Here is a 19,097-nt window from a genome sequence, read left to right as displayed (position 1 = left end):
CATCCACGTGCTGGACCTCAGATCCGATGAGAACGACGGTTGGAGTTCTCACTCATTTTGTTCAGCTTTTCCAAGGAATGCATTTTGAAGGAGTCATCATCGATCCGAGCACGTTCTGGGACACAGGACACTTGGGAAACACAGCCTGGGCAGCCCACCTACTGAGCCAGTCAACTCAGCATCCCAAAGCAGTTTGGAGAACCCAGATCCCAGGCACTGAGGAAGAGGGAAAAGTCCATCCATTTGTAGAGCAGAACCCTGAATACCTGAGGACACGCACAAAGGCGGCCTGCAGCACACGTATTAATCCTTCAAACGAAGGAAAGAACAAGGCAGACAAAAACGCCTACCTTTCTGAGCATCCTGAGCACCCCGAGCACCCCACAGGTGTGGAGCACAGCGTGGGACCACTCCTCCAGAACACCGAGCACCTTCCTCCATCGAACGACATGGTGGTCTCTTTGTGGTGACTGCGAGTCTTGCATAACAGCTCCACCTGAGGGTATAGAGAATTCACAAACTTTAGAAAAATATTGTGATTCTGAGACACAAAGTAAGTTCCATTCCTAACCATCCCACGGGGAGTTAACCTTGTATCTCCCTGTCATGCACCTCTGTCCCTTAGGAGTCAATGTAGGCATATGGGACACCATGAGAAAAGGAGGTAGGTGTACCAAGTGGGCATGCATGTGGTCCTGACAGAGGACACAGCTCCTGAACAAGTACACCTGACTCCCAGATACCTAGCTTCTAGCCCTGCTTCTACTCAAAAACAGAAGACACAGTCTTCAAAAGACCTGTTGCAAGTCCTGTCCTCCAGGCCCTTCTGAAATAGTCAACAGCTTCCTTCTCTCACAGCCACTCCTTCTGAACACATCACAGTGATTGGACATACACCCTCTTTCTTCCTGTGGATGTGATATCAACTGGACATTACATTCCCACAAGCTACCAATGGTAAACAACACTTGATGAAGAGACAGCAGTGGCACCTCCTGCAAGTTGCCTTAGTACTATGTGGCCAAAAGAGTTCAGGCCAGGGGAAGCTTTGAGCCAACTAACCTAACTCCACACCTGAACATGCAGGTACTGGAGAGGAATGGCTCCTTTTCCCCAACCATGACCTGTGGTAACATCCGGCTGAAACTAGGGCACTAACAACCGAGAACAGGACATTTCCCTATCCATAAAGATTCAACACCCCAACCTTCAAGGAATCATTGAACTCTTGCCTGCCTTGACCACAAGAACCTCCCATGACAGCTGGATACATCCCCCGACAAACAGCTAGAGTCACTATACCCAAGGATGGCGCCGTGAGTGTCAGATACCAGACATTCAACCTGTGACTGATCCATCAGCTAATACTTACTCAGAAAATCTGATGAAGTTGAAATATACCATTCTTGAAGAAGAATACTAAAACTAAATTAAAACACATCCACTATTGAAAAGACACAGGCCTCTTCCAAGGAGGCAGACCAACACAGCAGCAGCAGCAGCAGCAGCACACCTGACATCCGAGTGCATCTCTGCCACGCCCACAGCCTTTCTTGTAAGGTCTAAACCACCTCAAGCAGGTGTAAGACACCTGTGTCAGAAAAATCAGAACCCTCCCTGGAAAGTACCCAGACCTTAAAATCTCAGGCATTCAGCAAAGCACAGTGTTGAAAGCGATGTTTGCCTATGCATAACAGGCGGGACAGCTGGCTATCCTCGGACACTAGACCTCCTCAAGGCACTCATAGGAGACCAACAGAGTGACATGACCCTGGACTGGAGATAAAAAGAGAACCACCTTCCCCCACCAGTGTCATCTGTAGTGGCGTTGAACCTTCCCTGGGACACAATCATCAGCAGCGCCCTTAGGGCTGAGAAAAAGTCCTGGGAACCCAATGTAAATCCTACAGCAATGGGAGAAACTATGTCCCCGAAAGGATCCCACAGATCCACAAATCCACCTGTGCTTCAGGTGACTCTTCCTTCCTGCCCAGGTCATCAGTCAGGCCAGAGCGTGGAACACAGCACAGACCATCTCTATGGCCATGTTGTGGTCCATGCAAGTCTATGGAAGATAGGCACTTCCAACAAAAACAGGAGGCCTAATCATTGGTATTTAATTAACCAAAGACCACGGGGCATTCAAAACTTCTCAGCAAGCCAAAGATAAGAACAGTATGTCCCCTGAAGCCTAGGGACCTAATCAGGACCAATAGGAGCTCAGGCTCTTTGGCACCAAAATACAGATGGTCAGATCTATGCCTTCAGAGGGGGCCTAACCAACACAGACCCATGGCATAAGCTCACTGGGCCTAGAGCAACACCACACTCTTCATCACTAGGACTGAGTGGGTGGAGGGCCACCATGCCAACAAAGACTGGGCGTTCAAACCAGAACCCTTGATTCACGGACACCTAGCCACTGATACTCAGTCTCAGAGGGAAGGTGCTCAAGGCTGATGTACTGGGTGGTGTGTGCAGAAATGTGACTGAGGGGCACCTATCCCTCATGCTAATAACGGTTCCTGCGGCCCTCCACGTGCTGGACCTCAGATCCGATGAGAACGACGGTGTGGAGTTCTCACTCATTTTGTTCAGCTTCCAAGGAATGCATTTTGAGGGAGTCATCATTGATCCGAGCACGGTCTCAAAGCTGGAAAACTTAGCGAGGTGGCTCTGTGGGTTAGAGTCCTCCAGCGGCCTGCAGGATTTAGATCCCAGCCACTGAGAAGTGCACTCAGTACACTCTGTGGGGAACCCCGTGGACCCTTCAGGACAGCCAAACAAGCCACCTTGAGCAGCTCTAAGGAACATAAGAGCAGCTGGCTAAATAGGAGTGGGGAAATGCTTACCTTCCCTCATGTCTGCAGGGATGAGGCTCACTGAAGGCTGTACCCCCTCTGTGACCCCCAGAAACCTCTGGTCATCCAGGCACGGAACACTCATCTCTTCCTGGCTGAGGAAGACCTTTGCACTGACACAGCACCTGAGATGGGGACAGAAATCAAACGCACATTTGAGAAATGCTACTGGGTCCTCAGGTCAACTGTTCCCAGGGGTAAACCTTACATCTGACAGCCACGCACTTCTGTCCCTGAGGTATAACAATGGCAGGTGTGGAACCAAGTGTGCATTATGAACATACTACTCGTAGGCCAGGCTCCCTGAATTAAACAGCAAGCCCCGTGCTTGGACCCCTGGCCACACAACCAACCTCCCACACCAAAGGAAGACCCTCTTCCTCAAAAAAGAAATGTTAAAAAGGTTTACCTCATAGGGCTATGAAAATAGGCCAATGACTCCAGCAATTAGAGCCCCTCTTACTGAACCAAACCACGGGCTCTGATTCAGTGTGCACACTGTTTGTGACCACTGGTATGATGTGAACAGTGGACCCGATACTGCGTCCCACAATACTGTCCACCTGACAGCACTGAAGGGACCCCAAAACCACAGCAGCACTGAAACAAGGCCAGGCACCCAGAGTAGGCCCCTACAAGGCAGAAAGGGCCTTCCTCATATTAAATGGCCAGCCCCCAGAAGGCAAGGCACCCGTTTGTGCAAACTAATCTCAGGACCTTTGGAAGGACAAAAGGAAAACATTAATGATTTTCCCAGCCATGACTCATAAAAAAACCCCCAACTTAACAAGGCAAAAGAATAGACCAGAGACAGCATGTGGGCTGACTGTACAGGATTCAAAGTGTAGCCCATTGCTCAGCATGAAAACCCAAAACACAACCTCGTAGAGCTGGAAAACTTCATCAGCAAAAACAGGAGGAGAAATTAAAATATGCTGCATCTTCTGAAGCAGGACCCGTGAACTTTTCCCAAGCTACAAATAGACGCACACCGGTGCACACTGAATAACCGGGTTGCCCATGGCCCTGCCATGCCCAGAGACTTCCACTGACACACCTCACACTCTCTGGGCATAACAGGAAACACCAGTGCTCAGAATACAGCACCTTCCCAGTAGCACCCATCCTTGCAAGATCCACGTCAAGGGGCAAAGGTGTGAAGGGAAAACTGATTAACTCGTTCAAATCAGGAATGACTGGAAGTGACCATGGGCCAGTCAACCCCTTACCAGAAACTATAGAGGAGAAACAAGGACACACCTATGCTGGTCTGGAAACATGAGTCCACAACGGTCAGGAACCACAGGGCCCCACTCCGGAACGCTCAAGGCTTCCGGGGGAGATACCACTATGTGTCTCTCGGTGGCTCAAAGAACCCCAAAAATCTGACAAGGATAACTTTGGCTGCATCAAAACAAAACATGGCAGCACTTCCCAGGCAAACCCACAGAACCAACTAAAACCTGTCCTCTCTGAGACTCCCTGTTCCTTCCCAGGCCATGAGCCACCACTGTGGTTGTTCCAGAGCTTTGCCCACAGTACAAATCCTGGCTGACCACTCTGCATGACAAATGGGTCAGTACTTGAATGAGAAGAGCTGCCAACTACAGTCCCGCTGTCCCCACCCCTGGTCACAAGGTGGCTCCAGTGTCCTCACAAGGTCTGAAGGCAACAGCAGATTCGCAGTGAGCCAGGCATGGGGCTCCAATCAGCCAGCCTGAGAGCTTCTGCTCTTCATCCCCACACACAACCCCCAAGGGCTACCTCTGAAACAAGAACCTGGACAAGATACATGCAGGCCAAGTTGTGAGCAAGTCCACACCATAGCCACACAACAACAAGAGTCATTACCGTGACAAGAGGAAAACCTTAGCAATTGATCCAAACACTACTTACTGATTACAAACCACAAAGTAATGCCACAAAAATCCTGACCATCAGTAGGATGTGCTCTTATGTTCATATGCTGGGAAGAGGGTGCATGAGTGTGAACAGGGGGCAGCTGTCCCTTACTTGTGAATGCCCTGGACCCTCCATGTGCTGGACCTCAGATCCGATGAGAATGACGGTTGGAGTTCTCACTCATTTTGTTCAGCTTTTCCAAGGAATGCATTGTGAGGGAGTCATCATTGATCCGAGCACACTCTGGGGCGCTGTGAAATTGACCATGGTGGGCTGGGCAGACCACCCTGTAAGTCAATGACCTGAGACCCCCAGAGCAGTGGAGACTCAGGACCCCAGTTACTGAGCAAGAGGAAGAATCAATCCACTCTTGGAGGGGACACCACAGGGCACACGAGGACAGACCGTGTAAAAGTCTACTGAATCTGAAGTGATGATCATGAGCTTGAACAGAGGAAAGCTTACCTTTCGGAGGGATACGGACACATGGGGCACCCAGGGTCACACTCCCTCCAGGACTCCCACAGAGCTCTGGTCATCGAAGGAAAGAAACAGTCTTCTCTTCACAGCTGACTGCGAGCTTTCCATGGCCACCCCACCTGGGAAGTGTAGAGAAATCACATGTGTATTTGACTAACTCATCCAGGTTCTCAGGTAAGATCCATGCCCACCTTGCCCCAGGTAAGCCTCACATCTGTCTGTCAGGCACCCGTTCCTCAGAAGTGTCTGCAAGCGTGTGTCACACCAAAATGGTAGGCAGGTGTGCAGGTGTGTGTGCCTGTGCTTATCACTCAGGACTCTGTATTTAGACAAGCTTGGCCTCAGCCACACCCCTAGATTCAGGGCCTGATCTCAAGGGAAAGAGATAAATTTTCAAGTGAATGGCTGCAAAATCTGAAATCCAGGCCCTTGTAAACTGGTCTACAGACTCCTCCTCTCACAGCCCCTCTTGAAGGCATCCGAGTGATTCCTCACACACCCTCTTGCTGACAGTGGCTGTGGTGTCAATCTGGACACTGTGTGCAACTGGTTACAGATAACAGAGGGAAGAGAACCCCACGACCTCTGGAAATAGAAATCCACCTACATACATGTGGAAACAACGGTACAAAAGAGCAGTGGAGAATCAGGATCCCAGTCTCAATGGTCGGAAACCATGACATGCGACTCAAGGACACAGACTCACTGGCAGGCACCCAAGGCACACCCAGAGAGGCAGACCTGAGTCACTGAGCAAGACGGACAGTCACTCCATTCTCGGAACAAGTCCCTGTGTGCAGACAAGGACGTGTGGACACCCGCCACTCTAGGAAATAATAAATACAAGGGCAAACAAGGGTCGGAGGCAATCTTACCTTCCTGAGGGACCCATGTGTATGAGGAACACCCAGGGACAAACTTCCTACAGGACTGTCGAGCACCTCCAGTTGATAAAGGAAACTAAAGGCAGGTTGTCTCTTCAAGGCTGACGACAAAACTTGCGCGGCCACCACACCTGGGAAGTACACAGAAATCACATGCGTGTTTGAGAAATGTACTCGGCAACTAACACAATGAAAATACAACACTGACACTGGAGGTTCTGAAATGCGGACACCCGGGGTGGAACATGCAAGAGAGTGACCGGGGACAGCTGGCCCTCTCTCCTTCCTGCCCTGGGCCTCCACGTGCTGGACCTCAGATCCGATGAGAACGACGGTGTGGAGTTCTCACTCATTTTGTTCAGCTTTCCAAGGAATGCATTTGAGGGAGTCATCATCGATCCGAGCACACTCTGGACGGTAGAAAATTGAGCAGGGCCAGCTGTCTACTGACTGGGTGAGCCAAAAATTTCAGAGTCCTCCACTTGCCAAAAGGATCAAGGTCCAAGGCACTCAGCAAGAGGGTCACTTGTGCCTCATGCTACTGGGGAAAACAGAATGACTTGACTGTGTCAGCTCTAAGATATCAGAGAGCAGACACTGGACACGGAGCAGACAGACACTTACCTTCCAGAGGGATCCCCCGGTGCAGTGCGTATGCACGGCAACACAGCTGCTCAGCCTCCTGGGCACCTCGGTCATCTAGGGCCAGAACGAGCTTGCTTTACTGGCTGAGGAAGGACCCTGCACAGTGACTCCACCTGAGTAGTGGACAGAAAACATGTGCATGTTTGAGAAATAAATACAGGTTTTCAGGTAATTAATGCATATCACCCTCTCCATTTTGTCGATCTAGCATGTGATTGTCAACCAGTCCTGTCCCTGAGGAATGGCTGAAGTCATGTCTGTAGGTAGGTCTGCGGTATGTTGCATGTGTGTGGGCAGAGGCCTCCTCAATGGAACGAGCAAGCCCCAAGCTGAGATCACAGGCCACGTGCCTTGACTCCCAATAATAAAGAAACCATGTTTCTTAGAAACAACACAATCTGCCCTCCTGGGGCCTCTGACACAAGCCAAGGAGGTCCTTCATCACAACCGCTACTTGTCAGCATAGCACAATGATTCCAAAGGCACTTTTAGATTGAACGTCTACACTGACATTTCAGACATAAGACTCTCACAAGGGAACCAAAGCCGATGGACACACAAAGATCACGGAACACACCAAGCAACAATCCAGAATCTGGCCCCATGTGCACAGGTGATACACTCCAAAGGACCCTGTCATCAGTGAAAGTGGCCCAGTGACCTCAGGCCTGGCTCCTATTGCTGCGAACTAAAACAAATGCCCTCTGCGGACAAGATGAAACCTGAGGGATAGTCATGGTCTTCACGACACATGACTGAGATCAGTAACCCATTCAAACGAGGCTGGAAATTTGTCCCAGGGTACTGCACATATTGAGCCCCCAGGACTGAAGTGAAACTGAACCCTCAGCCTACGAGCAGGACCTGTGAGGTCCCGGAGCTCCACTACTCCACCCACAAGACAGGACAGACAACTAAAGGCAACACACGTCTTATGAACAAAGACACAGGAACACTTCCAGTGTAGAAATGTGTCCATGGCTGTGCACGTGGTCCCTTAGTGCGCACAGTGCCTTCCATGCCTACAGAATGCCACTGGGGAGTCAGAACCCTCTGAAGACAGTGAAAGGCAACAGTACCAAGAAAGTGGCACCTGCCAGGTAGCACGGTGACCCAGGAAACTCCCTGCCAAAAAGGAAAAACAAAACAAACAAAAAAAAAACTTGGCACCTGCCAGGTAGAATGGTTACCCAGGAAAATCCCTGCCAAAAAGGAAAAGGACAAAGGGAATGTTGGCCAACTCATTCAAACTAAGAATGGCTGGTGTCATCCATGGACCAGGGGACCTCTTATAATAAACTAAAAGACAAAACTACAGATACCACTATGATGAAATGAAGTGTCACTAAACTAAGGCCAGAAACCACACAATGCCGCTTTCAAATACACTGAACCTTCGCTTGGACAAACACACTTTGTATCACTTCAAGGGCCTCAGATGTCTATGAAATCCAATGACTTCGATGGAAAGACAAGGAGACAGGAAGTCTCATGGAAACCCATGGAATGATACTATGACACGTCCTCTCCATTCCTCCCTTCTGTTCCTATCTAGACTGTCAGCCACCACCACACTTGATTTCAGAGCTGCGTGAAGAGCGCGGTCAATGATTGGCAACCTGGCATGTTGATGAGATGCTGAAGCAGAGGGGCTGCCAACACGGCACGAAGGTCCACCCATCCCGCTGTCCCTGCCCTCACTCCCACAGGGGCTCCGAGATCCCCACAGAGCCCAGCCCAAGAGCCAGTATACAGACTGCCGGGACCAGAGATCTAGGGAGAAATCATGCAGGCCTTTGCCCTTTGCCTCAGCACAGAGACTCCCCCCCCAATGCTATACCAGAAGCCGGACTCTTGACGGAACACATCCAGGCCATGGTGTCAAGGGGCCTGTTTCGCAGCCACACTGCATACTCTTGGGACTACAAAATGTGCTTGTTTGCAAGACTCAATCAATGCCTGGCCAGTGATCAAAATCCATCCATCAAATACCTCACCAGAGCTGTGAAATCCTGATACTCAGTAAGGAGGCTCAGAGTCTGAAGTCGTGTGTGGTGGAGCATGCTTGAGTGACCAAGGGGCAGCTGTCCCTGTGTCTTGCCTGCCCTGGGCCGCCAGGTGCTGGACCTCAGATCCGATGAGAACGACGGTTGGAGTTCTCACTCATTTTGTTCAGCTTTTCCAAGGAATGCATTTTGAGGGACTCATCATCGATCCAAGCACGTTTTTCTAAGAAAAAATTTTGGCAAGGCCATCTGGGCTGCTCACTCAGTAGGATCATGAAATCTGCATCACAACCTGGGCCTAGAGCACCCAGGCCCCAGTCTCTGAGCAAGAGACACAGGCAATCCACTACTGAGCAAAAGACACATGCCACTGGGTGACATGTGGACAGGCTGCCTCTGTCTTACAACAAGCTGAGGCAAATAGTAGAATGTAGAACAAAGAAATTCTTACCTTGCTAAGTGATGCAGGACCATGAAGAACACCCCCATGGACACACTCCTCTACAACTGCTGCATAGCACTGCCCATCCCAGGAAAAGAAGGTGGTGTCTTCATGGCTGGTGGCAAGCCTTGCAGAGCTACTCCACCTGGGAAGTGTAGAGAAATCACATGCGCACTTTAGAAACGTACTCAAATACTCATTTAGTGAGATGCTCACCCACGTTTCCCCCCAGGTATGCCTTACATCTATCTGTCATGTTCCTCTGTCCCTTATGAGTGATTGCAGGCATGTGTGACACCCGAAGGCAGGTAGGTTTGCAGGTGTGTGCGCGCATGGTCCTGAGAGAGAACTCAGCTCTTGAGACAATACCCCTTGGGCCCAGAACCCTACCATGACAGGCAAAACCTAACTGACAAGATTCTACCGTAATGCAGAGACTGCTCAATCACAGTAACTCTGGAACAAGTCACACTGCTTGTCACTACACCTCTTCCTGAATGTGAATGTGACATCTGCCATGCCACACCCCCCCATGTGGTGCTACCAATTGTACCCCATGGAATTAGTCTCCCGAGGAGCAAAGCCATAAAGATTTTGCTTTTTCCAAGTCCACAACCTGGCATTCAGCAAGTGACCCAGCCCTTGGCACCTAACAACAAAACTGACCTTGAAAAAGGTCAAGGGTTTCACTCATGAAGGCAACAGCAGGAACTGAAATGAAAAAACACCTTCCTCCTGAAAGAAAAGTGGCCCTTTTTCAAAAAACTCCTGAGTCCCTGGTAGAGCACTTGACAGACAGTGCTCCTACTATGTGCCATGACCGCAGAATTCCAGGGGAAAATCTAAACCATGGGAAGAAAATTTAAGACTGCAATAGCAGAAAATTCGAGCCAGCCAGCAGAAATGCTTTGACCTGAAGACCACCAAACCTTCCTGAGGAAAGTCTGACTATACAAAGTGACATAGGAGCCCACTTGCCAGCTGTAAAAAGCTACAGGACCTCCCCAGGTGCTAGAAACAAAACTATAGGCGCCCTCCTCTGAAATGCAGACATACTACCTACACCACAGCACCACACACAAGTGTCCTTGTCGTCCTGTGCAGACAGCACCTGGCATCCTTCTCAGGGCCTAGAAACATCCCTGGGAAGCGTAATGACCCAAACAAAGCAAATGCGGACAGTCCATCTCATTGAATCACACACCAACCTGTCCAACAGTTGACCTTCCCTTGCTGGGACAAGGAACCAGAAATTACAGAGATACCATGGCCGGGTATCTCAGCTGATTACAGTGTTGTACAGAAACACTAAGGTTGCAGGTTCTATCCAAAAACAGGGCACAGACAGGAATCAACTAATGAATGCATCAGTAATTGGAAGAACAAATCGATGCCTCTCTTCTCCTTCCTCCATAAAATTAACAAGTAAAAGTATTACAAAGAGAGAAGAAACCACAGAGTCTTCAACCTAGTGTTTGGAATGCAGCCCAGTCCCTGGGGACAACAGTGCACTTGGGCTTAGTAAGTACATTTCAAACAGGAGTACCCAAGGGCAACACTGAGGCCTGATTATCTGCAAATTGCTGCAAACATTTTGGAGAAGTCAAAAGGCCTGGGGTCCTCATCGAAAGCAAAAAACTCCGTTATTCAGCAGCGAAGTCGGGCCCTTCAGGAGGTAATTCTGAAGAAAATCCTGGCCAACACATATCCGCGTAACAAGTTAACTAGGCCAAGACCCATGCCACTCTGATGCCTAGGTCTAAAATTATAGAAGCCTATTGCATTAACAAAGACTGGGCATTTAAAACAAGAAGTTTGCATTCAAGGACACCCAAAAGTTGAGGAGAACCCACTGAGCCTCACAAAGATATACTCAAAAGCCACAGAATGGATGGTGCCAGCAACAGTGTGTGGTGAAAAGCAAGCTGTCCCTCACTCTGACTAATCCCTGGGCCCTTCACGTGCTGGACCTCAGATCCGATGAGAACGACGGTATGGAGTTCTCACTCATTTTGTTCAGCTTTCCAAGGAATGCATTTGAGGGAGTCATCATCGATCCGAGCACGCTCTGGGATGTTGGAAATTTAGCAAGGCCGTCAAGAGGGCTCATGGAGTGAGCCATGAGCTCAGTTTCCTCCAACAACCTGCAGGATCCAGATCCCAGCCACTGAGCAAAAGGGACACCAGTCACATGTGGAGAAAAGCCCCACATGCCATTCAGGACGCCCAACAAGACACCTCAGGCAGGTCGGTCTAAGAAATTTAAAACCTAGTAAGGGAACATGGAACAGAGTAACACTTACCTTCATAGTTAATATCCAGGGCTGGTGCACAGTCAGGGCCACATTCCCTAGGGGACTCCCGGGACCTCGTTCATTCACAGAGAGACCTGCATATTTCTGGGCCAGTGAAGAACTTTGTGCTGCAGCTTTGCCTGAAAAGTGGGGAGAAACACACATGCATTTGAGCGATATACCCAGATCCTCAGAAAATTAATTCATGACATCCTCCCCCCTTAGCAGGGCTTGTGTCTGATTGTCACACACTTCTATCCCTGAGGTGTAATGTAAGGTGTGTGTGATGCCATGTGTGTGGGTCAGTCTTCTAATCTATCTCACGAGTCCGTGGACAGATACCTCCTTACCTGAGCCAGAGTACCAGTGAACCCTGGCACCAACAGCGAGCCACACCCCCTCCTGCCATTGAAGGAAGATCCGTTTCATCATTAAAGAGGGAACTTTTGGCCCTATTAGGACCCTAAAATAGACCAAGGACTCCAATTCAATATCCACCCCTTCTAAACAAAATACTGCACATGCCATGTCTGTACATGCTGTACTCGACAGTCCCCATGAATCTGCACTTTGTCCCAAGTGAACTGCCACAGGAGTTCAAATGATAGGACAGGAGTACTTCGGGTCCTCACCCACTGTGACTCAGGGAGTCAGCACCTACAACACTAGGCCACATTCTCTCCAGAAGCCAGACATTTCCCACCCAGACGAATTCAGGGCTCTGACACTCAAGGAAAAATGCAAATGTTAAGGGAACCTTGCTGAATGGCATCTTCCTCCTGGTGGCGCAACACTCTCAATGGAGCCTTGAAAGCCAGGCCACCCTGAGTGGGAGGGACAAGCAGGGAGGGACACTGGTGAAGATTTCTACATTACCTACAGCTTTCCCATGAGTCAAGGTTATGACATCTCCTTTCACATGGGAGCTCTGCTCTTGACATGATGTCCAATGCGCTGTTCACAAAGAGATTCACAACTACACTAGACAATGAATATTGTATTTTATTGCACATAATCTGAAATCTATTCACGGCTTGGTGCAAGGCATGCTGGTGCTCACAGGCTCTACCATGCACACAGGCTGGCACCAAATGTTACCTCCCAGTCCCTCTGATGAAAGGGAACATGCCTACACCAAGCAAACAGTCCCCTTCTGGGGAGAGTGTTGACCTGGGATGCTTTCTACCAGAAGACAAAGGATGAAGAAAACATTAGCTGAGCCATTCAACTAAAGGTGGCCAAATGGCAACGTACGCCCAGGGAACCATTAAAAAATACTCGGAAAAATGATACTGATACCAAGAACTACAACAGAAGGAGTAAACAAAGGTCAGAAACCACAGACCAAATTCAGTTGGGCTGGCATCTTCCCTCTAAGGCACACAGTCTCCACCACAGAGAATACGAGAGGTCCCTGAAATCTGATGACAAAGTTGTTATAGGAGCATGAAGAGACAGTACGTCCCATCGAAACACACCACCACCTGTCCTCTCCAAGACCTTCCCACCCCTACCAGGGTCATGAATCGCCCCGAGGTCTTGATATCAAGGATTGAGGGTGAGTAGTCTCTGGCTGGCTCACTTGCATGGAAAGTGGGTGACTAGCGAATAAGAGGCAAGGCCAACTACTGCCTCCCTTGAAGTTCCTCCCAATCCTATGGTGGCTCAGTTGTTCTCAACTAGACAACAGGCAAGACGGCCTCACCGATGACCAGGATAAGAGCTCTCATCATTCTGATTATACGAAGATCTGCCACAGAAGTGACAGACTTTGGGCTTCACACTCAGAGAACCCAGAACTACATCTGAGACAGAACCCTGGACATGACACGCCCGGGCTGCAGTCTCAGTGGGCCTGTGAAACAGCCACACTGCCCAGTTTTAGAACCAAGATATGTGCTAGGTGAAAGAACAAAATCCTGGACATTCACCAAACATCACGGATTACACACACCCAACAAATGCCTTGGAAATCCTGACAGTCAGTAGGAAGCCCCCTGATGCTGATGCCCTGCATGGTGTGTGCCTGAGTGTGAACAAGTGGCAGCTGTCCCTCTCTCCTGCCTGCCCTGGGCCCTTCACGTGCTGGACCTCAGATCCGATGAGAACGACGGTTGGAGTTCTCACTCATTTTGTTCAGCTTTTCCAAGGAATGCATTGTGAGGGAGTCATCATCGATCCGAACACGCTTGGTGATGCAGCCTAGGCAGCGCAGTTAGTTAGCCAGTGACCTCAGTATCATCTGGTGGCCTGGAGCATCCCCACATACCAGTCACTGGACAGGTGGGATGCCCAATTCCCTTACGGTGCAAACCACCATAACACTGGGACCATATGGACAAGCTGCCTGTCCCATGCCTGTGAGATCCTGAAGCAAATGCACACTGTGGATCAAAGGAAATCTTACCTTCCTGAGGGATCCGCATGTATGGTGCACACCCAGAGGTGCAATGCCTCCAAGTACCAAACGGCTGTCATCATCAAAGGAAGGGAAGGTCACCTCTTCACCACTGACGGCAAGCCTTGCAAGGCATCCTACCTGGGAATAAAGAGAAATCACATGCACATTTCAGTAATGTACTCAGAAACTTAACACAATGAAAACACAACAGTGAGAATGAAAGTTGTCAAATACTGGAACCCTGGATGGTGCATGACTGAGGGGCTACTGTCTTTCCCTCCTGCCTGCCCTGGGCCCTCCATGTGCTGGACCTCAGAACCGATGAGAACGACGGTTGGAGTTCTCACTCATTTTGTTCAGATTTTCCAAGGAATGCATTTTTGAGGGAGTCATCATTGATCCAAGCATGTTCTGGGACGCTAAATAATTGACCAGGGTGGGTGGAGCAGACCACTGTGTGAGCGCCAATGACCTCAGGACACCCCCCCTCCGGAATGCAGTGGAGAATCAGGATCCCAGCCACTGAGCAATAGTAACAGCCAACCCACTCTTAGAGGAAAAGCACGAGACCAACACAGACAGGCCATGTCCAGCAGGTCTATGAAGTCTAAAGTGATGATAATGAATGGGAACAGAAACAGTCTTACCTTCCTGAGGGATCCACATGCATGGGGCACAAACAAGGACACTCTCTCCAGGATGCCTGAGCACCTCTGGTCATCAATTGAAAGGCAGGTCACATCTTCATGGCTGACGGCGAGCCTTCCATGGCCATCCCACCTGGGAAGTGCAGAGAAACCATACGCACATTTGAGAAACTCTTCCAGACTCTCAGTTAACAAAATTCATGGCTACCTTTCCCCCAGGTACTCCCTGCCCATCTGTCACGCACTTCTGTCCCTTGGAGGTAACTGCTCGCAGGTGTGACGCCGTAGTAAGGCAGGTATGAGGTGCGGGTTTGCATGGTCCTGACAGGAGACTCAGCTCCTTAACGTATATCTTGGACCCAGATCCCCTAAATCGTGCTCAGCTTCTCAGAAACAGAAAATGAGGACTTGAGAGGAAGCAAGTACACAAACAGGGAACATTCCCTGAAAGTCCACAGACTCTTTCCTTCTGTCACAGCTACTCCTTCTGAACAAGCACGCTGACGGTACTCACACCTGTGCCATGCATGTGGATGTCAACTTGAGGCATTTCATCCATGCACAAAATGAGCGATCAGTTAAATCACACTGGCAAAACCACCCACGCACAGGTGACACCATTGGGACCTGACAGAAGTAGCCTTGCCTTAGTCTTCAGTGGCCAAATGAGTTCATGTCAAGCAACTGAACCTCATTTTCCTTTGGTCGCCAAGTAACTAGACTAAAATGGCTCTTGTTCAAACACCATGACCCAGGATAGCAATCAACTGAAACACAAGCACAGTCCACTCAAGGGACTGGGCACCACCCCATACAGGGAGATTCAAGGCCCCGATCTCCAAGGAAACATTCCAACACTAACCGCCTTGACCAAAGGTGCCTCCTCATAGCTGCCAGGGAAGTTCCTAGAAAACTAGCTTCGCGCATCACACTCCTCTATGGTTCAGTAAGAGTCACAGTGCAGAGCCACACAAGATGCTGATCTCACATGACACCATTACCTGGATGCACAGGTGACACCACAAATGGCACCTAGTACCACTAGCAACTTGGAGGAGTAAAACGCCCCACTCACAAAGACAAGGACAGAAGCGAAGATAACATGTGACCCTTTTCCAATTTTCTAAGCAGTCCCTGGGCATACACCTGACAAGCTGGCACCTACTGTCTGGGGCGACCCACAGACCTCCAGGAAAAAAACTAAGCCAGCAGAAGAAAATGTAAGACACCAGTGCAAAATAAAAATCTGACTAGGTGGCTGAACATGCTTTGATATTAAAATCCCCAGGCCTTAATAGGGCAAAGGGTCAAAGGGTATGTCTGACTGAACAGTGAGAAGTAGCCGTGGCCAGTTCACCTACTACCTTCAGCCAAAGAACCTCCTCTGGGAGCCAAAACACAAAACAAAACAAAACAAAACAAAACAAGGAACCAGTGGATGCAACTGCTGAGAAATAGAGACTCCAACTACAAAACTTTCACCCACTACAGTAACATACACCAGTGCCCAGTACCCAGCGCTGGCAGACAGCAACTGGCAGCCACATCAGTGCCAAGAAATGTCACTAGAAAGCAAATGATTGTACTTGAGCAAACAGAAACAGTACATCCTATTTAACAACATGCCTACTTGACCCATACGTGACCTTCCTTCTTGGACCAGGCCATAAGATGCTACGGAGAATTTACTTCATGAGCCCAACATGCTGGGCAAGTGCACTCGAAACTGGAGTTTCCAAATGCAGAATCTGCCTCATCATGTGCAATTGGCCACCAACATCTCAGGGTACTTAAAACTACTCACATCAGATTTTGATACCCACCAGTCCTGGACTCTGATCAGCAGAACAGAAAATAACCTCTTTGTTCTTAGGAACTGAGCCAGACCTTCAGGGAATAATTCTGAAGCACAACCCAGGCCCGCACAAATCCATGTCATGAGTGAGTTAGCTGAGCCAAGGTCACTTACGCCATCTCTTTTGACTATAATACTGGGGGGCCAACACAGCAAAAAGACCAGACATTCAAACAAGAAATAACACTCATGGACCACACTATAGAAGTAGAACCATGGAGCCTCACAAGAACTCACTCAAAGCTAATGTGCAGGGTGGAGCATGCAAGAGTGTGACCAAAGAAGAGCTGCTGTCCCTGTCCTGCCTGCCCTGAGCCTCCACGTGCTGGACCTCAGATCCGATGAGAACGACGGTTGGAGTTCTCACTCATTTTGTTCAGATTTCCAAGGAATGCATTTTGAGGGAGTCATCATCGATCCAAGCACACTCTGGAGTGTTAAAAATTTAGCATGGCTGGCCAGGTGGCTCACTGTGTGAATGTGACTTAGACTGTCCTGCAGCGGCCTACAGGATCCACGTCCCAGCCACTAAGCAAAAGGGACACGCAGTTCACTCTTGCAGGGGCACTGCACATGCTATGCAAGGCACTCAAGGAAGCCACCTTGAGCAGCTGTAAGAAATATGAAGGCTAAAGTCTGAACTTGGAACAGAGGAACACTTACCTTCCTGAATGGTGCCCAGGGCTGGTAATCACTCAGAGCCATGCCTCCTGTGGGACTCTTTGGGACCTAGGTCACCCAGGAACAAACAATCTTTTCTTGATCATGAAGAACCTTGCACTGCAGCTGCCACCTGAAAAGTGCAAAAGAACACACGGATTTGCATAATGTGCCTAGGTCCATTTTATTTCACCCTCTCCCCCCACAGTGGGCCTTGCAACTGACTCTCACTTCATCTGTCCCTGATGAACACTTGAATGCTTGCGTCATGCCAGGTATGTAAGTTGGTTGATAAATGTGTTGCTTGGAGTCATGGGCAGAGGCTGCCTCAGCTGAACAAGTCATAGCACTCATCGAAGGCCACAAGCCCTCCTTGCCATCAAAGGAAGGCCATTTCACTAACATACGTAAAAAATGCAACTTTTTGAGCTGAAAGGGTTCCTAAAATGTGCCAAGGACCCCTTCTGCATGGTTCCAATGGGCACAGTCCTAATGGGCTGTTTACAGCAGCCTGTATATACTTTAGAACTAGGTTATGTGCTAGCTGACAAGATAAGGACTGGCCACTCTCCCCAAATCCATCAACAACAAATTCTTAACTAGCCCAGTGAAAATCTCATCACTAAGTTAGAAGAATCCCTGATGTTGAGACCCTGGGTGGACCGTGCATGAGTGTGAGTGTGACCAAGGGCAACTGTCCCTCACTCCTGCCTGCCCTGGGCTTCCACGTGCTGGACCTCAGATCCGATGAGAACGACGGTTGGAGTTCTCACTCATTTTGTTCAGCTTTTCCAAGGAATGCATTTTGAGGGAGTCATCATTGATCCGAGCACGTTTGGTCAAACTGCGTCATTTAGCAGGTTTTCTGAGTGGCTCATTGGGAGAGGCAACAACCTCATAATCTTCCAACAAACTGAAGCACCCAGATCCCAGCCACTGAGCCAGGGCACAGTCCACCCGCTCTTAGAGGGAGACCTCAAGTGCCATTCAGGACAAACAAGCCACGTCAAGCAGCTGTAAAAACTCCAGAACCTAATGGCTGCACTCAGACCAGAAGAAAGCTTACCATCCCAAGTGACGCCCAGGCACGATGTGCAAACACCCCCAGGAGCCTGAGTCATCCAGAGCGAGAGCGGTCTCCTCCTCTTGGCTGATGAAGAACCACTCGTGGCAGCTCCACCTGACAAGTAAACAGAAAACACATTCCCGTCTCAAAACCACAGCAGTTCCAATCCATGTCATCTTCCACCCTCAGCAGGCGTTGCGTGGACTGTCACATACTTCTGTCCCTGCCGTGAGACAGGGCTTCTGCAGTACTGTGCAAGGAGGTTGATCTGTACAAATGCTGCATTTACGCACAGACAGAGGCCTCTGCGTCTGCAACTGCTGCTGCCCCGTGTCCGGATCACTAGCTGCACCCCCTGCCTGCCCTCAAAGGAAGATCTGTTTCTTAGAAAAACTACACAAAACTGCGAAATGGACCTTCAGGGATTCCTAAAATGCACCAAGGACTCCCTGTCCAGTATCTTACTTTTTTGGAACCACAGTGCTCACCAATCCTTCACAGTGCTCAATTGATGGTGCAGGGGAAGCCAACCCAGCACACGTTCATGAGTGACCTGCACTTCATGGAACACAGCAAGGGAAGAGAAAATGAACTACTGACGACACACCTGGTATCGGGTGCCCCTTGTCTCACAGGCCTGAGTTCAAAGACAAGGGTCAAGTGACTTCAGGACAGGGCCAGGTTCGAGCACAATGGGCCAAAGGCCTCCATGGGACAAACTGAATCCAGAAGGGTATTGGTGGTTTTCACCTGTTGGGACTCACGGGGGTGGGGTGGGGTGGGGTGGGGGCGCGCACACACAATTGGACTAGGCCACATTTGCACCCAGAAATGAGACATTTCCCGTCCAGAGGAAATCAGGGCTCTGACACTGAACCCTGAGGTGTCCAGGTGGCTATCGTGGTGTCATAAAACTACCACCAAACCAACCCTGCTGCCATGACCCGTGGATAA

General features: G+C 49.6%; 2 long non-coding RNA genes and 10 other non-coding genes across 12 annotated transcripts; all 12 read right to left on the bottom strand.

The window, feature by feature from the left end:
• Positions 1 to 12: 12 nt before the first annotated feature.
• LOC119039885 (small nucleolar RNA SNORD116) lies at positions 13 to 106 on the bottom strand. The gene has a single exon (XR_005080728.1). It is a non-coding gene; the product is annotated as a small nucleolar RNA SNORD116 (small nucleolar RNA).
• Positions 107 to 2,544: 2,438 nt separating this feature from the next.
• Positions 2,545 to 2,637, bottom strand: LOC119039887 (small nucleolar RNA SNORD116). Its single transcript, XR_005080729.1, has one exon. It is a non-coding gene; the product is annotated as a small nucleolar RNA SNORD116 (small nucleolar RNA).
• A 2,266-nt stretch (positions 2,638 to 4,903) lies between these two features.
• LOC119039888 (small nucleolar RNA SNORD116) lies at positions 4,904 to 4,997 on the bottom strand. Its single transcript, XR_005080730.2, has one exon. It is a non-coding gene; the product is annotated as a small nucleolar RNA SNORD116 (small nucleolar RNA).
• A 1,438-nt stretch (positions 4,998 to 6,435) lies between these two features.
• Positions 6,436 to 6,528, bottom strand: LOC119039880 (small nucleolar RNA SNORD116). The gene has a single exon (XR_005080723.1). It is a non-coding gene; the product is annotated as a small nucleolar RNA SNORD116 (small nucleolar RNA).
• A 303-nt stretch (positions 6,529 to 6,831) lies between these two features.
• On the bottom strand, positions 6,832 to 14,046 carry LOC128626421 (uncharacterized). The gene is made up of 4 exons (XR_008390376.1): positions 13,922 to 14,046; positions 11,524 to 11,654; positions 9,230 to 9,365; positions 6,832 to 6,885 (listed from the first exon to the last, which is right to left on the bottom strand). It is a non-coding gene; the product is annotated as an uncharacterized LOC128626421 (long non-coding RNA).
• LOC119039891 (small nucleolar RNA SNORD116) lies at positions 8,896 to 8,989 on the bottom strand. Its single transcript, XR_005080733.1, has one exon. It is a non-coding gene; the product is annotated as a small nucleolar RNA SNORD116 (small nucleolar RNA).
• On the bottom strand, positions 11,187 to 11,279 carry LOC119039879 (small nucleolar RNA SNORD116). The gene has a single exon (XR_005080722.1). It is a non-coding gene; the product is annotated as a small nucleolar RNA SNORD116 (small nucleolar RNA).
• On the bottom strand, positions 13,602 to 13,695 carry LOC119039884 (small nucleolar RNA SNORD116). The gene has a single exon (XR_005080727.2). It is a non-coding gene; the product is annotated as a small nucleolar RNA SNORD116 (small nucleolar RNA).
• Positions 14,047 to 14,222: 176 nt separating the features above from the next.
• LOC119039893 (small nucleolar RNA SNORD116) lies at positions 14,223 to 14,317 on the bottom strand. Its single transcript, XR_005080735.2, has one exon. It is a non-coding gene; the product is annotated as a small nucleolar RNA SNORD116 (small nucleolar RNA).
• Positions 14,318 to 14,572: 255 nt separating this feature from the next.
• Positions 14,573 to 18,216, bottom strand: LOC128626422 (uncharacterized). Its single transcript, XR_008390377.1, has 3 exons — positions 18,144 to 18,216; positions 17,081 to 17,210; positions 14,573 to 14,695 (listed from the first exon to the last, which is right to left on the bottom strand). It is a non-coding gene; the product is annotated as an uncharacterized LOC128626422 (long non-coding RNA).
• On the bottom strand, positions 16,745 to 16,837 carry LOC119039883 (small nucleolar RNA SNORD116). Its single transcript, XR_005080726.1, has one exon. It is a non-coding gene; the product is annotated as a small nucleolar RNA SNORD116 (small nucleolar RNA).
• On the bottom strand, positions 17,811 to 17,904 carry LOC119039889 (small nucleolar RNA SNORD116). Its single transcript, XR_005080731.2, has one exon. It is a non-coding gene; the product is annotated as a small nucleolar RNA SNORD116 (small nucleolar RNA).
• Positions 18,217 to 19,097: the final 881 nt, after the last annotated feature.

Source organism: Artibeus jamaicensis, unplaced genomic scaffold, assembly GCF_021234435.1.
Source record: "Artibeus jamaicensis isolate MK-2021 breed Jamaican fruit bat unplaced genomic scaffold, CSHL_Jam_final scaffold_612, whole genome shotgun sequence".
Lineage (NCBI taxonomy): Eukaryota > Metazoa > Chordata > Mammalia > Chiroptera > Phyllostomidae > Artibeus > Artibeus jamaicensis.
The sequence above is the reverse complement of the archived record's forward strand: the minus strand, read 5'-3'. Positions and strand labels throughout refer to the sequence as shown.